A 17,828-nucleotide genomic window follows, 5' to 3' on the forward strand; every position below is an offset into this window, starting at 1 on the left:
CGGAATATCGGCAGAAAAGCTGGCGTATAAATCTACCATATCGTCGTCGTTTCCAACGATCGGGTAATAGGTTGAACCACGGGTGGATCAGTATTCACGGGCGGTTTCTCCGAAATTTCACCTGATGCGTCCGTGCGGGGCAATTATCGATGTCGTGTCCCATCCGCGTTCGCTAATTACACAGTGAGATCGCGATGCCCAATTACACGATGTAATTGCACGACGCGGTCGCGATACCAAAGTCTCCGAGAGGTTTTCGTGTATATTCCGGCGGAGAATCGGCCGTGGAAGGTCCCGTTCGACAGAGATTCCAGCCTAACGGGACGCGAGCGCCAGAGATAATCACCAGAGGAGCTGATAAGATCGATATTATTACGGGGGACGACGCAGGTGGACACACGATGGAAATACGCGGGCGAGGACACGCGTGAAAGCACGCGGTCGATGCTCGAAGGAAATTACGAAAGAGGAGAACCGTGCGCGTCTTCGCTTGCTAGCCTCGTAAAATCATAACGTTAATCATTGTGGAAAGGCACGGAATGCTTTACGGGCTTAGAACGTCACCGGGGACTATGGTGATCCAGATTCCTGACAGGGCAACGCTGGAATAGTTTTTTCAGGCTTTCTCGGGCAACGTGACACGCGTCTCCGATCCCTTTGCCTCTTGCGTTATTCAGGTTACCGTAGAATTCGTTAATGGACGGTTGCTTGGATAAGCCGCGAGATCTAAGCGGGAGTAGATAGTTCAGAAATCGTGCAAGCATAATGCGACATAATGTAAGTATCGGAACGTTTATTCGTTACATTTATCGGAGAACTTTGTCCGTTACTTTATTTAGTGCTTTACATTATAATGCTAATGGGATGCAAATCAAATTAGAAATTTCTGATAAAATAACTAGAGATTGTAGATTTATGGTACAATTTCTAGAAAATAAAAACGACCGACAGTGTAGACGGCGGAGCTGAGCCTGTGAAGTCAAATCGATCGTATAGAGGATACTTCTTATCCGTAGGAGCTTTTTTTAGTTTAATAAGATCTAAATGTAACTTGCTGCTTCGCAACGTTTCATACTAATCGATTATTCAAACGTCAAAATAAGAAAATTTACGATCCGAATAAATGTCACGGATATCAACTAAAAATCCACAAATGCTCGTTCCTAACAAGTCGAACAATTTATACGACTATAAAAAGCGACACATGGGCGAATTAACATTTGTCAGAAATCGAACGACACATTTATTGTTCCAGCGAATTTTACAACTCCATCGAAATTCTGCATTCCTGAATAATTTGTACAATCCAAATTGCTGTTTTCTTTCTTTTTCGTCGCGAACGAAAACGGTAAAAAAGAATGTTAATTACCGGCGCAACTTCTGTAAAAACACCGCGTTAAATTTCGTGTCGCGATAAATTTTGATCGGACTTTCCCTTGAAAATCCAGCTCGGTCTCATTCAATTTTCTCCTTTTAAATCGAGATTACTTATGAGAACGAAACGCCGATCCCAACAGTCGATAAGGGTAATTTATTATTTAAGGAGAGAAAGAGAGAAGTATCTACGGCTCGCGATCCCCGGAGCGATTTCGTTTTTTCGATTTCCAATTTCTCATAATCGCCCACTGACACGCTCGAATGAAGTCATACGCTTATCCGTCTTGTATCGAACGATCGATCGCTGCCACGGTTCTCACAGTCCGCCACGGGATCCCATTCGATCGAATATTTCATAGGAATGGATACCATTCTGGCTTCCGCGATGATGAAAGTACATAATACATATGCGCGCGTGCATGCGGAAAATGTAGAACTCGGGACGGAATCGAATCGACGAACCAAAGAACGATACTAGTCCAAAATAGGTAGATGCAGTTTTCGACGAACAGATGTTCGACGAGTTCAATTTCGATAAAGTTTTAATTTTTTAATATGCAAAAATTGTATAAAGATATACTAAGAAGCAGATTGCGGATCTTTATGTAAATTTATATTTAAATGACCAGAATGAAAGAAGATTTATTTCATTTATGCGGTATTGTAACGAGTGGGTATTATACTTTGGATATTTTACGTATTTGTACACTTTATGCGCATTTTCGTACGTTTAAAATTCTCATAAATGGAAATCTAATAAAAATTATTATCCGAATAAATTATTGGAAATTCTACTTTGTTTTAAGAAATTTCATTTTTAATTGTTTGAGAACGACAGAGTAATATAGCAACGCTATTTACATTTTAGAAACATTCTGGTAAATATCCTGACCTTATTTAGGTACTTAGATACCTCAGGTCTTACAGTAATATTATGACGAATGACTTTCACCTTCGGAAACTTACGCATCGCTATACGATTACTGTCACGTCCATAAAGATAATGATTTGTTTATTGCAAATATCTACAAGTTTTTAATTTCTATACTTTCGTGCCAAATTTATTCGCTCTCGAATTTATTTGAATAATAAATTTTATAATTTATACATTTTTTTTGTAAATTAAGGCCACTATTCTGCAGTCATAGTACTAATTTTCGGCATGAAGTTATGCGAATACGTAAATACATAACAAATAAATACGAGGCTGACCTTTTACCGAAAAGAACAAGATTTACTTCAAGGTATAGTAATTTATAAATCTGGAAATATTCCTAAAAACCCTCAATTCTGTTTATATGTTTTATGCCTCTTAAAAAATTTATTGAATAAAGATATTAATAAAATACAAGATATGAATAATATTAAAATATAATTAAAAATTCGATATAAGAATATCAATTTTCATTAAACTTTTCTTAGAAATGCGCGGAGAAAACATCTTGTTTCACCTTTCAATTACATTAACTTTTGTAATCAAATTAAACATATACATATATACTCGTTCCAAATCAGCCTGCCCGCAAAAACCTCCAACTTTCAGGATCGCTATTTCATTTTCTACATCAGGAAGTCCCACGAGATACAGCGTACTCTAACTCTCCTCGTCATTACGGAAACCATAACCTGTATAGTACCATCTCACGAATCAGCATTGAACATCAGAAACGTTACCATCTCGCTCCGAAAAGAAATTCCTTCCAACGGGATAATAAAGTCTCTGGTTTTGTGACCGGCTGGGAAAATTCACCGTGCAATAATTCCCGCTTTCAGGAGCAGAATAATCTCTTCTCTCTCTCTCTTTCTATCTCTGGCTCCTCTCGATGTCAATTAAACCGTCCCGGGAGAAAACCGAGGGACCTGATTTCGCCCACCCACGCGTAGGACGCGTAGAAAGTTCCCCAGTTTCGTGCCCCCACCCCTCAAAAATATGGAACAGACGAGGTGGGAGGGAGGAGGAGTGAAAAATATCGCCGACGTTCCGTCTTGGGACGCAAATCAGCCCTCCGCTGTCGCAACGTCCGCCGTTGAATTCATATTTTTTAATTAGCCGGACTTATGGCCGGCATCTCGTCCCATATACGAGGCACTGTATCATCCGGTTCCCTCCGCGGCCTGCCAACGGCTAAATATCCGTACCCTTTTTCCTACCTGTATCGCGCGCTCCAGGACCCGTTTTCTGTCCATTCCATCGTTCGCGTTCCATCCACGGTGAGGCTGAATCTGAAATTCCAGCGAGTCGCCGCCGATAAATCAACGACAAATAGAAACGTCGTGCCTCGCCGTTCAGTTCGTTCGAGCTTCTTGCGAGCCCTCGATTATCCCCGGCCGATGAAATTTATCGGTGATCGCGACCTCGAATCGATCGCCTCACATCGGTTGCGTAACCGCGATTAATTCTTCACCTGGAATTTCTTCTTCTTTTTTACCTTCGACGTTTCCTCTTGTAAACGAAGATCAGACGGAAACTACGTGATAAGGAGACAGCGGATTTTTACGCAGCTATGGGAAATTTGAAAATAGAAAGCTCGTGATACGCAACGATGTATAAAATATCCAAAGTAACCTTTACACTATCCAATCGATCTTCTCTGTATGATCTTCGAGCGATTTCGTGTTTGCCTTTTGGAATCCAGGGCAGTAATTCGCGAATTGTTTATTCTTATTACGTGATTAACGAAGATTTGTATGTCAGTGTTGAATTATCCTAGATCTCCTTGAGAAATCGCTTAAATTAATTACGTTTATGACTTTTTCCTTCTACAAAGCTATATCTCTTTAAAGATAACTATTAATTAATAAACATAAGTATCTCCGGTGGCTTGCTTCGGGCTATTAAGTCCGCTTTATTGTAGATCATTAAATATACAATTACGAGGTCACGGAGGTTTCTCGCGTGTTACGACCTCCCTTAAACGATAATAAATATCTAGCATATGTTTTTCTGTTTCCTAAATTCGAGGCCATCTGCCTTCTGTCGTAATTTGTAATTAAATACGTGATTATCAAAACGAATGTACCAGCTATTTTCAAATATTTCAAAAATCAAAGTACCGTTGCTTGTAATAAGATAATATAGAAATACGATTAAAATAAACAGGTAAATCTGACGAAATTAAGTGATTTTAAAGTGGAAACTATTTTTATTTTATATAATTTCGCGAATAGATTGACAAGCAATATATTCCACTTGTTAAATCTAGTTTTCTTCCAAAAAAATTCCAACGCGCTTTCCTGTTTACTAAAATTTACTACATTCCACCTTCGCTTATTCAAATCTCATCGAAAATAACAAATAAAACGCACAATACTCTGTATATAGGAGTTCGTTGATCCGTGGCACGAGAATACATGTCCCGTTTCTTAATATCCGTACGGAGATCCCCATATATTTTCGTTGGCGGAATGTCAATGCGGCCTGACCGAATAGCTGGTCTGTGGCTCGTTTATTACACCTTAAACCGGCCGAGCGACGTGGCCCAGGTTCGTTAATCGAGGCTCCACCAACGAAAGATTCGACGATTATGCTCGAATATACGATTGTATCGGGACACTTGTCCGGTCGAATGGGATTCTAACTTGTAACTGCGGTTTTATGATGTCCCCGACGAGCACCGGCACCATTTGTTTGTTCAGCGGGACATCGAGACGGAAAAATAACCGGCTGGGTATAACAGGATGCCGCGACGCAATTTAAACGACGATCCATTTTCAGCTAATTAAAAGGGACAACCGTCTTAATTGCGTACACGCCGTTCCTTTTGGAATACTTAACAACTTGTAAAGAAACGATAGGAGTATGTTTCAGCAGGTTCTAGATAAAATTTTATTCCGTCAAGTGACTGCGTAGTTGGTCGATCGAAATTAAGTTTCATGCGTACGTTGATTATAGAGAAGCGAGGAGATTAATTAGGATTACGAAATTGTTTCTCAATGTTTAATACTACATGAGCTACTTTACGGCTCTTACTAAACCATTTCGTCTTTCGTGTTTCTTTATTTTTATTACTCAGGTGCGCGATTAATCTTCAATTTTTTAATATATAAATGATTTACTTTCATTAATCATGAATTGCAAGAAAATAGTATATGTAAAATTATTACATTCCTCAATTTTTCAGTCTATGGAATCTATAAAAACAGTTTCTGACCAGCTTATATACCACATATAATACGAATTCTACAAAAGATGTTATTTCAGTATTTCTTCCTTTTAAAATTCCCTTATTGCGTTACGTAAAACACAAAAGAGTAACTTTACGCATCGCATAAATATTAGACAACATCTGTACTCAATAAAGGAGAAATCTGCTTCAATCTCCGTATCGGACACGTATGTATATATCTCCTCTCATGTGTAGATAACCCTACCATGTGCACGCTCCATGCACAGCAAATAGACTCATTAAGAAGTAAAAGCTCGACGAAATCTCTCCTATCCACGAATCTCGTTGCTCGTCGCGCATTAACTCTCCGCTAAACTCTCCGCTATCTTCGAGCTTCCCAAGGTTCGAAGCTGCGCGATATCTCCCCCTCTAATACCCAGGTTTCACAAAGGAATACAAAGGACGTGCCATTACCGTGGCCCCCGTGGCCAAACGCACCATCGTCCAGGTCGATCGGACGAAAAGCTCGAGGGCGACCTTTAACGACGCTTGAACGTAGCGCGACGTTAAGTGCGCGCGAGCGATAAGCGGTCGTCTTTCGCGTTTACGAGGGCTATTAAAAAAAGCGAGACTCAGCTCGGCTCGGTCGAAGCCGGTGTTTCGAACAGTGGGGTGCAACGCGGCGTCGATACGCCTGAACGTGGCGACGCGCGTCTGAAAGGGCTCTCTCCTCCGCGATTGAGACGACTCCGCTCCTCGACCTACTAAGGGGGTTGTTTACGAGGCCATATAGCCGCTGATATTTACAATGATGTCGGTGAAGCCCGTTTAAAATCATTGCGCCCGTAGCACGGACTCCCCACCGGCTTTACGCCCGGCACGCATCTTTCTCGTTTTCTTTTTCCGCCTCGCGAGCACTACACCTTACGAACGTTCCGTGGATCGAGATTTAATTTTCGAGTCGACCGGTGAATCGGTCGACGTTTCTTTTTCGTTTCGCCGTCCGAAATTCCACGGGCGGCAGCATGGTGGTTCGCGAACGAGGGGTATTTAAGGGTACGATGGGCGTTTTGTGACTGGTTGAATAGATTTGTTGGTTTTGTTGGCTGATCGCGCTGGCAATTCATGGGGTTGTTATACGGGGACCTGTGTTTTACGGGTGGATTCGCGGAGAGAAATTTTTTGGCCAATTCAAATTTATTTTTAGCAGCGCTAAACTTTACTTATGGCGAATAATCTGTTAGCAGTTGACGAAAAGAAAACATTTAATATCAAAGATATCGGTTTAGTTACGAATTAGCAAAAATGTGAAGCAAATGTAAAGTAACGAGTCGTTGACATTCGCAGGAAGATAAGTACTTTTCCGTGTCTTCTCTATGTTAGACAGCAGCGAATTGAAATAAAATATGCTCGAATAAATCTCGTTTTACGTTCTAACAAAGGAAACGAGCGAAACTCGGAGCCAATTAAAAGTTTCAAGCAGCAAGTTTCCCGGATGAAAGGAGCAGGCGCGACAAACGAGCACTGCTTATGATTCGAAGCAGACGTGTACTGACCGGACAACCCCGTGGAACGAATTGTCTGGAAAAGGGCACGCAGAAGATCGGTGCCCTTGATCGGACCGCACGCTTTGATCCCGCTTCCTCAGCCTCCTCGTGCCGTGACGCGAGCGATACGGCAAAAAATCAGCAAGAAACTTCCGCCTGCACCTAATGGCGGCACTCGGGGTTTACTCGGAATCAAACGTCACCAGATCGATCCTTTATCGATCCTGTTTCAGCTTGTGCTCCCCGTGTTTTGTATCAAGATCACTATCTTGCTCGTAGCTACCAAGGTTTTTACCATTCGCAATATAACGGAAAATGAAGCGAAGAAGCGTTATTTATTTGCAATGATCAGAAAAATATTATATAACAAAGACAAGTTGCGAGTATATCAGCAGAAATTTATCAAAACTTTGAACATTCGTATCTCTCTCAGTTTAGAAAATTCATCTTCTTTTTACCTTCCACAAATGAACTTGCAAACTTGACTCTTTATCTTCTTATTATATTAATCTTCTATCATTGCATTGAACGAATTAACTTGAAATTGAGAATAAATTAAGATTAGCAGAGAAAATAAGAAATCACGAGGGTTACTCCGATAAAATCGAAAGAAGAACCAGTAATCCACTTCAACTAAAGAATAAAAGACCAAGAAACCCGCAAACGACGAACACCATCAGCGGCCATCAAACCGCCTATCCACGGTATCCTCGGCGAACACTCAGCTCAAAGGTTCAAAACGTAATTTCATGCAGAGGAATCAGGACCTCAACGATCCGTATAGCCCAGAAGGAAGAGAGAGAGAGAGAGAGAGAGAGAGAGAGAGAGAGAGAGAGAGAAAGAGAGGCGGAACAGGAAGCCCAAGCAGAGTGATGTACGTATGTATATACGTATACCGAGTGTACCTGTGGCTATATCTCGTGTCGTGAGGGCAAGAACGAGAGGGTTGCACGCGATTCGAGCACGAAAAAGAGGAAGGAAGAGAGCAAAAGAGAGTGCATGGTGGGTAAGAGCGTGCACAGATGCACAGAACCAGGGGAGTGGGTAAGAATGTAGCTCGAACTGGCGACATAACGGGTAGCTATGTAACCAGATCACGACGAGCGAGTTTGCCGCTGGCTGAACAAGGGAGACAGGGGGTTATAAAGAGACACGTTGCACGAGGGAGGTAGAACGCATCCGAGACACGGCGCCCGTATTACGATTATTAACAATTACAATTGATTTGCCGTTGTTCCTTCGGCTTAATGGTATTCAGATTTATTTAAATCAGCCTCCGCGTACGGTGGATTCTATCTTGCTCTATCTCCAGTGGTTTTAAGTGGTTCCATTTGAATGGATAAACGCTGCAACTAAACGATGCAGGAGCTTCTGTTAGCGGAAAGTGTACGCGTATAATACGCGGTAGGTACATTTGATGATTTCAATTCTTAATTATTCTAATGAAATTACAAATTTTGATTCGTCCGATAAGTCCATTTTTATTCATTTTCTGTCCGAAATCTTCTAAACTTTATCTTTCGCGTCATTTTCGAAACATCGTATAGACATTTCTCACCATCGTACGTTATCCGACTTCTTCAGCATTCGCAGGAAGTAATAATTAATTGCCATTGCGCAATTTTAACACACAATCGCGTATATTTCTCGATACTCTATCTTCGATAAGAAAAAAATATCAATCAACATTGCAAACTCAGTATTTCCACGCGCTATTCATTATACTCTGAAAATCCATCGAACCCTTTCACAATCGTTCCAATCAGCTTTTCTTTCGCAAGTTTACGGTTATCCTCCATAAACAAGTCTTCCAATTACAAAATTGTATATTTACTCGCGCGCACGCTCGCCACCCACGCGCTCGTGCGCGGCTGAACAGGAAGTCGAGTAGCGGCATTGCAGATGAGCGGAGGGATCTACCCGCGGCGATCCAACCGATCGGGCGACGAGAAAATCCTCTCGAAGGTGTCGCGGCACCGTTTCGATCCTGGCTTTATTAATTTGCATATGCATTTTTCATCGAACGTTCGCCACGAACGCGTCCTCCCCTATATGGACCAACGCCATGCCGATGCCATCCAGGGTTCGCCAACTTCCCGATCCTGCAACCTCGTTGGGATACATCGAAATATACTTTATATCTCCCGAGATACCATCTGGGAGAGGACTGATTCCGTGTAATGATCCGGCGTAGCCACGAGCCGGAAACCTCGTCTGCTTTCTCTTTCGCTGCCGGGTAAGGACACTGACTTTTCATCGTTCGAGCCTCTTTCGATGGGCTCGTTGATAAGCACCCGGGATTGCTCTTTAGATCTCTGACGCGTATTTCTTTTTTTTTTTTTTTTTTTCTTGGATCGACGTGTACGTGCACTTGGTCGAATTCGGGCCACGCGGCACGGTTTGGCAAGCCTCGCGATAACACGGAAGAGATAAATTATTAGGTTGGTGCATATGAAATTATGTTACTTTTTGTTCAAATAAAAATTTAATTGTGGAGAGTTTCTTTGGAAATGGCATATCTTAGTCGAGGTATGAAAGCCACGTAGATTGGAGAATGTATTTTTTGCTTTATCAATGTGATAGTTTCTTTTAAAGTAATTTGTACCTTACAAAGTTATCCAGGTGGAATGGAGGATATCTTTTCCAATTATGTATGATGGAAACTTGACGAATAGTGTCATATTGCCAAATACAAAGAAACGATATCTCATACGTATCAACCTAATATTTTTGCTATCGTAAGGTAGACAATCGTTAATTGAAATTAGTTAATGTACAAGTTCCTTTTTTAACATTTTTACGAGCTAGAACTTTAATTAGTCAAGCGTTGGTAGTGTTTGAGTTAAGAAAGTTTGATGAACGTCGTGATAAAATTGAGAAGAGATAAATAACTTTAATGTCGTTTGAGTAACAGCGTAATTTTTTATACGATAATGCTCTGCATGAAAATTTTATATCTCTCTGATACTTAAGAAATAAATATCTGACACCCGAAAGGAATGAATCTACAATGTCAAGAAACGTGTTTTTTCCCCTCGCGATTTTTACGATTCGAGCCGACGTACTCGACCAGATTTTTCCATCGAATGTTCCCGATAGATCGTAAAGATAACAATACAAACAGGTGGAGCTTTTACGATTTCGTGTTCCCCTTCGTTCCAATTTCAGGTTCCGTTCGCGATGACGTTACTCCAGAAGTATCGCGACGAAAATAGCTTTGATCTGATCCATCAGTCGAATCACTCGTACAGAATACAGAAAACAGCCACCAATTTTATGTACAAATATTTTACCGAATTATACTAATTTCAAACGATCGATTCAGTCCTTATAGATAGAGCCTCTTATAGGAATTAAATTTCTTTAAACGATAATTTTCTTAATTCGAAATTTCCGAGTGCTTTCTTAATCGAGGATTGTGTAAATTTAAAAACTTATACCATCTATATCGATCAAAAAATTGATGTCGTTTTTCGAATAGTATCTATTAGGTTGTCCGAAAAGTGTCTTTCTTTCGCAAACGGTGCACCTTCGTAGAAACCAAGTCTGTGAAATGTCGCGGCGTTTATCTCGACAGAACGAAATGAATCGTACGTAATTCGACAAAATAATATAAAACAAAAAACGTTGTGCGTCTATTATTTCGTTTTAAACATAAAACGAAAGAAACTTTCCGGACAACCTAATATTTCGAATCATCGGCTAATTTGGTAGAGTTCTCAACTAACTGTTCTCTGAATTCTCGACTTTCTTGGAACACACAGTAAATCTAAACTTTCGAGTATCCTATGTTTTATACGATGCAAATGAAGACACATAATTTGAAAGCATACGACGCAAATAAATTTGGAAGAATGCAACTTTCCAAAGGAAATTGATTAACAAACGGAACGGAATCTTCGAAAAGGAAGTCAAACGCAGAAGGATGCCAGAAGTTTGATCTTCCTTGTAACCTAAAAGGTGGCTGCGATTAAGCGCTCTGTGCAGCGTCCGTAATTTATCGCTACCATTTAAAGCGCTATATAATAATACTCTGACGTACGACTATTTCTTAAGGTCTCCGCGGCATCGTAACAAACGCCAGGGAACGGGGGCAGAACGAAACTCGGTGGAAAGCGGTGGATGCTTAAACGAAGATCTTATAAAGTACGGGCACGTATGCATGATAATTACCGGGGAAAGTTATTCAGCAAGATGATCGTTTTGAAAAGATCTCCGAGCTTGTCTTCAGAGATTTTTACATCCTCTTCTTCTTTTCTTTCGTCCTTCTCTTTCAGTCCCATAAAATATTCCATCTTTAATTGCAGATAGTAGGGTAATTTCGGGCCAGGCAAATATCTCTCAAATTATATATGTCAGTCCTGTTTTGTTGTAGCGACGTTAAACGAACCAGTCTGTGAATTTTACATCGCGTTTTCATAAAATTTTAATGAAAATCAACGTTCTTACGTGTGGTATTAGCGGAGCAATTTTCTCTTACTCTATCTGATGAGCTTTTATATCAGTCCCATAAAATACGGTTCAATAACACGTACATACAAATAATAATTAAAGATAATCTACAATAATTTATTCACGATACACGAACATCGATTACAAATCTTGCGTGATAAAATTTTAAACTTTAAATACTAAAGCATCGAAATAGAGGAATATTGAGATACAATTTTCTGATATCGACAAGTTTTCTACCTATGTTCCACCTGCGTATTTAATCAACAATAACAGAGCGCATCGTCCATCTAGTCAGGTACGGGTACTTTGAGAAATACCTCGATTTACAAATCTCATTTTCAACCTTATGAAAAATTCAAATACAGAGTGATCTATCGAATTTACGTGGAAGTGAAAAACAGCCGTTTAAGCATTCCCTCCGCAGCTTGGCGGAACGCCTGCCAATTACACGGCCGCGTAGACGTTTCCAAACGCGTCCCATTAACGGACGCGATATAAAGGCAATCGCGCGGTATCAATGCACGAGAACCCGTTACTCCATAACCATGAATTCACACGAAGTTCAGCGCACTTCCGCGAATTCGACTGCCTCGAACCGCCCTATCACGGCCATCTCGACTTTGTGTGTACTTCACCTTCTTCGCCGCGGGGCGCAAGCCATTGCTCGATAGTGGCTCGTGTATCTGGCACCGCGTCGACTCGATGACTCATTAATGAAGCTTGTGCATCGCGTATTGCGGCATGCACCACTCAACTCGCTGTATATAACGCTTCTCACTCGTCGCACACTGGCGCGAGTACAGACACCTACACGAGCGGTATATCGTACGTTGTATAGGCGCGTTGGATCGTTCGTAAGATGGACACGTTCGCAGGCCGGTTGTGCACCTTTTGTACGTGGCGGCGGTGATTGGACAGCGGATACGAGACGACCGTGGGTAGATCGCTGCATTTTACCGCTCATTGCTTTTCGATCCAGCGGCTACCGCGGTAAGTAGATCATGTTCTGACGTTTTCAAGTATCGCGACGTACGCGTGCAGCGAACCTTATTCCTGGATCGAGCACCGCTAATCGTACGCTATCGCGATCCGGCATCGCTTCAACGGCAATGATCCAAATTCGATAGAAAGCAGTAATTATGTCGCTAGCTCGCACGCGCGGACGTTTGAGTCTCTAAAGAGTGGCGCGTTCCACGCGTTGCGTTGCGCTCGATCGGAAGATTTTTTGGTTAATCGAATAAGAGTTTCACTCTTGTCGAATATTTGAGTGTTTGAGCGTTTGAGAGTGTTTTGCCTTTATTTTAATTGTAGGTGTTCGAGTATTCGAGAATGCTTTAACATTATCTTCACCGGAGATGCGTAAAGAGACGATTGAAATTTTAAGAGAAATTGAAATTGAGTCAACTTGAAATTGTGAATCGGTAAATTTTCGAATCATAATTTGAAATTTGAAGTTCCAAGTACGCGGTTCAAAGAGTTCTATGATTTCTGTACTATTTTCGAATCTTAGTGTATGATACTTATATCGAATCTGTATTCTTACATTCTTTCATTAATATCGTGTGTGTCTTATAATAAATATTTAATACTTTAGCAAACAACAACAGCGAAATCAATAGTAATCTGTATACCGTAAAAAGCCAGTGGTACTGCTGGACCGAAGAAAAAAAATGGAATCGAATTCCGTTGAAGATGGTTGCTCGCATATTTTGAACACCTTCGACTGGTTCGACAACGAATGGCATATGCAAATTGGTATCGACGACATCAGGCGATTATGCAAATTTTTTACTGTAACATTGTCAGCCACGATTTCATATCGTTCGTTTGTTGGCGCGTTCCCTTGTTTATCTTCTTTCGTCTGTTGATTTTCATACGTATTATGTATATTAATAGAATATTCCTCGAATTACTCTTCGTTCAAGATCGATGGTATTATTCTTCGTTTAAGATCGATAGAATTATTAACAATGAATTTCTATCGTACAATGTTTGCTTCAAATTTTATGGAGAAGAGAATTTACGAAAACCTGCGAAGTTAATTTAAGAAACGAACGAAAGAAAATTTGTAGAGTAATATTTCACAGTTGGTGGATTTCAGATTTCTACTTTTCTGTAATTTGCATATAAATATTTCTCCAGTTCTAGCTACTTTACATTTTATTCAAAATATAATTGGTTTACAAATTCAAAGAAAAGATATAAATAAATTTAACAGAGATATAATATATTTCTTTCGGTTTTAAATCGCTAGAAATGTATTAACATTAAGATTCTCCGTGACCTTAGGATAGAAAGAATTTACGAACACAGTCCATAAAATATACTTATCTCTCGATGTAGAAAAGATTTTTTTCTGTCATTTTTCTATCGAATATAGGATTTTAAGGAGATTCTATCGAACCAATCGCTCGACCAATCTCGTAATCGGAAGAAGGCATTAGCACACATCGATTCTACGTAATAAACTCCTAATAGCAATCCGATGTTTCACGCGAGACTATAAAACACGTCGCTGGATACAGGAACATCTATTTTCTCTTTCGTTCAAAGAAATAGAATTTTAAATGTTTCTACTCTCTGTAAATCTCGATCTTGCTTTCACGATTGCAGAAGAATCGCGATATAAACCTGCTGTTTCATACATAAAGATGACCATACTCGTGCTATTATTTAATCATTTAAATGTAATCTTTGTGTTGAAAGCGACAAGGATGAAGAGAAAAATGCGAAACGAAATCAAATCTGATGGAAGAACAACACTTTCCTTTCGTGTACATACATAAAAACGCTTAAATCACAATATAGTATGTTTATTAAATTGAAAAAATACGCACATCGTTGAAACGAACAACTGTCCTAACGAATCACGAGAATACAATTTCTACGATTTCTTAATATTAGAATCTACCACGTTTAAAATATACAACCTCGACATTAATTTCACGAATAAAAAATTTCTACAAATTTCTCTAATTAAATAAAAAATCGAAAGAAGGGGATAGAAACCAGTTCAATCACGAGCTTTGTTCAAATTCAGCATGTAATTAGCATCTAAATCTTTTCTATCAATTTTGCAATCAATTCCATTAGCAAGATCAACACCTATCCTTCCAAACAAGATCTCTTAACGTTTAGACTAGAATTTATTTAAAACGCACCGCCTCGAGATTGATCTGAAAAATCTCGAAACAGAAAAAGAAACCCAACTTGGCCAATCCATCTAAAAATTTTTCAATCCTACGATTAATTCTACTAACTATTCCTCGAAACAACCAAACTTCGCTGTTCCTTGTTACTTTCTGCTATAATAAATTCTTCTGTTTCAAACACACGACCCCAACATCGATCCAAAGAGTAGAAGAAAAAAATAAATCGCCACTCTGTTCTCTTTCGATAAGCGTAAGCAACGTCTAACCAAAATATTTTTCATCGATCAAACGATTAGTGCCACTACGAGTATCACGAAAATGTGGCGTTCAACGGGTTCACCTTTTCCCTAATAAATCGTGACGGAGCAGGTTGATCCGTAGCGTGTCGTTTATCCGAAACCGTTCGTCACCGGCGGCGACGACAGCGCGGTTCGCGATGCCCTTATCCGAAAAAAAATACTTTCGCCAGTCTCGCGGACCGCCGCGGGCCTACGAGCTCTCCGGGGCTCGTTCGTCGCTCGTGGTTTTTGGGGCCGCGACAAATTGGAAATTACCCTTTCGCGCGCACGGTCGCCTCGATTGAGATTAATTGATTTTTTTCGACGGCCAGCCTCTCGACCGTGCTCGCCATTTTCGGCCTGGGACGTCGGCGATCGAGATCGTGAGAACCGTGACGGAGCGCTAGAACGCCTCGGGACGAAGAAGCCCCGACGAGGAAAGCGGCCACATCTCGACGCGACTCGCTTGCGTCACACGAAAGTCGGTATCGAGCGGATACTACTCGTGTCGATGATCACGATAATCACGATAAGATGGAGACGAAGAGGGACATACCGGGCAAGAGAAGGAAAAAAAGGGGGCCAATTGGCCGTCGTTCGCGACGCTCTCTCGGTCGCCTGTAATTGCTGCTCGCCGAAATTGGACCCGGTCCGCTTCACTCGATCGGCCGACTCGTCTACGAAGTACGGGTGTCGACCGTAAAGGATCGTCGCCACGATCGTTTTCCACCGTGTCCGGGTAATTAAGAGATCGTTTAATCGACGAATGTTCGGGCACCAAGGTGCCGTTGTTGGATAGAGGACTCGTTTCTACCGAACACGCCACTCCGTAGGATGTTTCTTTCGCTTTTCTCCTTTTTCGTGATGATAGGTTTTTTGGCCATTCGAGGTGAAAGCGGAGGGACGGTTTAGGGAATTTGGGTAAGAGCTGCGGATAAATAGCGGCCTTGATCTAGTTTCGACACTTTGGGCTCTGTGAATGGATCTAATGCGAGGATATTACAAGAGCAGCAAGCAAGTTAATTTTCTGTATAATTGTAGAGTGGAAGAGCGAAGAAATTTGTCGAGTATATCATCGGCCTATTTAGATTCTTTGGGAGTTATGCTTTTATTGGCGAGTCTGTTCTTTTTTGTAGACTCGTCGTGCTAGAGATAAAGTATTCCGAATAGAGAAATGAGTCATAGGTGTCTAGTCGTATATCGTAGGAGGATTGGCATCATCGAGAGGTGAGTCTTATTGGCTTTCTGGGAGCGATATATGAAGCTAACGCGAAGTATCAATTCGAACGATTTCAAAATTGACTACAGCATCGACAATTTGCAATTTTTTCTTCGTTCGTTAACGATACAGCACCGCGAAAGCACAAAAGCGCGATAAACAAAGTGAAACGTACGATAGTTATAAACGATATAGGTAAACTTTACGTGAAAGTGAAAAATAGAACAAAAATAAAGATAGAGTGAGTCAATGCGTTGCGCAATGGCTGATTATACTTTGCTCTTCGTTTCTTCTTCTACGATTTCTTTAATTCTAAGGAAAAAGTGAAAAATATAAGTTAAGATTTGCCAATACTTTCGTATTCCTTTATACCGTAACTTTATTTGACAGAAATACGTCAATGTGTATATTCATTATGAAAATACGAAAATACTTTGAAATTATAGTGCACGGAGTATAAACCAATTGGAATAAAATGTCGAATGCATCTCGAGTAACCCCGCAATCGGAAGATTAATCAAACTCAACTGAACACCTCGAGCAGCCATTACGTATAGAATTCATCTTTCTCCAAGATCAACAAATTATACATTACAATAATTCACTTCTTCCAGGGAATACGGAACACACAAACTGACATTTCGAAGCGAGGAACGCGCATGCATATATACAATGAAACCTCTCTCGTCAAATCTTGTGCAACTCGATATTTTATCGTGTCCCGCATCGATTCGGATTGCCCAATGGGAGAAGGAAGAAGGGAAGGAATAAAAAAAGAAGATAGGACGGCCAGAGCCGAGAGAAAAACTGTACAGTAGTAGCATACAGATGAGGTCGGACGTAACATTGAAAGAAGCAAAGTTTCTCGCTGGAAAGCCGGTAATTTCCCATTCACGCGACGGGTTGCTAAATGAAGCGTCGTCTCAGAGGCCGCGAGCAATCCACATACACGCGTAATTTCATCCCGAGCGATCCTTTATTCGGCCGCGATTCAATACACAGAGGAAGCCTGGCCGATTAGAATTGCACGCGGAGCGGCTTGTTTCGTCGGTGCCACGTCCTTGATAAACGAAAGCTGCGCCTCGTTTCCAGCGACGTGATTCGCGTACGCTTCTCATCACCTTCGTCGTTAACCGAACAATCTGGTTAATAGTTATCGTCTGCGTTATTGCCGTCGTCGCTCATTACCGCGTTCGTGTTCGCGCGAGCGCGCGCTCACTCGCGAGAAGCTACCAACGCGAGGTGGCAAAAAGGAACGAGCGAAGCAGGGCATTCCACGGTACGATGATTCACCCAGAATCTCTTTTCTTCCCTCGTCCCGCTGTTATAATCATTTGACGAGCCACGCTCGAGTGCGCGACGAACGCGATGGCGCTTGCCATTTATTATCGAGCGACACAGATATTATTACGCGAGCCCACGGGAACGCTATGCTCGGCCCATTCTTTTGCTGTAAATTGAAAATTGAAGACGCTACAGATGCTTTGCTCTTGATGGGAGGAGCTCACCCTTTTTGCCACTTCGCGCACGCTTTCTCTGATTTTTGTGAGGTGTTTCTGAAACTTTAAATTGATTTGAAAATGGCAATTGCTCTTAGCACGGATACATATATGTATAGTAAAATATAGTAGAGGAATGTTTAAAACATCCATATGAATGTTTTCAATTCTAGTCGTATTTTTGGAAATACTTTT

This window comes from Bombus pascuorum, chromosome 7, assembly GCF_905332965.1.
Source record: "Bombus pascuorum chromosome 7, iyBomPasc1.1, whole genome shotgun sequence".
Taxonomy (NCBI): domain Eukaryota; kingdom Metazoa; phylum Arthropoda; class Insecta; order Hymenoptera; family Apidae; genus Bombus; species Bombus pascuorum.